Source organism: Gossypium arboreum, chromosome 11 (genome assembly GCF_025698485.1).
Source record: "Gossypium arboreum isolate Shixiya-1 chromosome 11, ASM2569848v2, whole genome shotgun sequence".
NCBI classification, from domain to species: Eukaryota; Viridiplantae; Streptophyta; class Magnoliopsida; order Malvales; family Malvaceae; genus Gossypium; species Gossypium arboreum.
In genome coordinates, this window is record NC_069080.1 from 16,536,833 (window position 1) to 16,538,802 (window position 1,970).

Sequence of the window (1,970 nt, forward strand, 5' to 3'; positions counted from 1 at the left end):
GATGAAAAAAACATGACATTAAAGCTTATTGAGTCTAGTTTCTCATAAAGGAAATAGTGTAAGCAATGGATTTGTAAATTTGGAGATATAATGAATTTTGTGAGATAAGGTCAGAATGAATTCGGGTTCCCCTGTTCTGACTTTGAAAAATCATAAAAAAATTAAGAAAAACAATTATGGGCTTAAATTTATATGTCTAGAATTATTAATGAGTCTATTTTTAAGAGAAACAAACGAGAACATCATTTGAATTCTGTAGGAAGAGATAATTAATTTTTAATGAAGAAGTGTCAGAACTGCCTACAACAGAACAGGGGTGAATTTAAAGAATAAACTGTACTGTTTGGCTAAACCAAAAATTCTGAAAATTTTATGGTAAGAAGATATGTGAGTCTAGTTTCAGGGAAAATTATCAGATACTAATTTGGAGTTCTGTATCTCAAGATAAAAATAATTTAGTGACTATGACTCAAGTAGACAGCTTTGAATGAACTATAAATAATAGTTGAATTATAGAGAATGTTGCATATGAATATGAAATGTATTGAATTGATAATTAAATTTATTTATTTAGATCTATAAGATTCAAATACGAAGCTAGATCGAGGAAAGGAAAAAGTTCGGGATTAGTAGATTTTTACTGTTTACAAACAAGTATCAAGGTAAGTTCATGTAACTTGAATTATATTCTTAAATGCTTGAAATGCATGTTTTTGATATGAATATGATTTGAATGTTCATTATATGGAAATTTATGAAACATTGATATATTTGATAAAATGGGAAGAAATCCTGGTTGAATGAAAGGAAAATTCGATGGATCTCTGAAAAGGAATTGACGGTAAAAAGGATCTAGCCCGGACGGGTGATCCTATCTTGATATAGCCCTCCCGAAGAATATGTGTAAAATGGATTTAGCCCGGACGGGTAATCCGAATTAGGGTCTGAATTAAATTTAGCCTGGACTGGTAATTCAGATCCAAGCTCATTAGAGTAATTGTCGTTGAGGATTTAGCTTGGGTGGTAATCCCGACAATACTCTATGAGTTTATATTGCAGGGGATTTAGCCTGGACTAGTAATCCCGCTGCAAGGTTGAGGTTCGCAGGAGTGTGCTCTCTGAAATGGATATGTGCGCACATGAATATGAATTGACGGACCCGGAATTGTACAATAAATGTGTACCTCTGAAAATCCATCGAAAATTCCGATAAATTCAACGGGATAAATATGGAAAAATAACAAGGAAATAGAAATCATGGTATTGACGAGCTCATCAATCATGTTATATATATTATTGATACATGGAAATTATTGTACTAACTTGAATGTTGAGTTTGTGCATGTTAGGGTAATAATGCATTGAATGGATATATGAATGTTTATTATATTGTATTGAAAATATTAGGTAAGTATAATTCTTGTTACATGAGCTTACTAAGCACAAAGTGTTTACCCCATTTCTTTTTTCCCTATTTTGTAGTGTTAAGAGCTCGAAGGTCGGATTTGGTCGGAGACACATCACACTGTCAACCTCAGGATTTCGGTATATAAAGAAACTTTATTTTGGAAATCAATGGCATGTATAAGCTAACAAAGTAAATGTTAACGTGAAATGAATGTAAAGTTAGCCATTAGTATGGTTAACAAACCTGGTTTTAGATATGTGATGACGTTATCTTATAAATATGCATGAATTTATCTTGAAAATATGTTGAATTGAATTGGTTGATTTGGATTGGTCTCGATATAATATTGTAGGGAAGGTTAAATATCTGTAAAGGGATTATATTGAGTTTTTCCTAAAAAAAAAAAATTCGTAAACTCCGGTAATACCTCGTACCCTATTCCGGCAATGAATACGGGTAGGGGTATTACATCGGCCTTCAAGGCTCGATTTAATTTGACTTGTTTAATCAGTTGTGTGGTTGCAACATTACTTTTGTAATTAAGTACGAATCATTCAAATAA

At 32.0% G+C, this 1,970-nt stretch overlaps 1 long non-coding RNA gene across 1 annotated transcript; it reads left to right on the top strand.

The window, feature by feature from the left end:
* The first annotated feature begins 579 nt into the window (after positions 1–579).
* On the top strand, positions 580–1,709 carry LOC128283673 (uncharacterized). The gene is made up of 2 exons (XR_008274073.1): positions 580–662; positions 1,483–1,709. It is a non-coding gene; the product is annotated as an uncharacterized LOC128283673 (long non-coding RNA).
* The last annotated feature ends 261 nt before the right edge of the window (positions 1,710–1,970 follow it).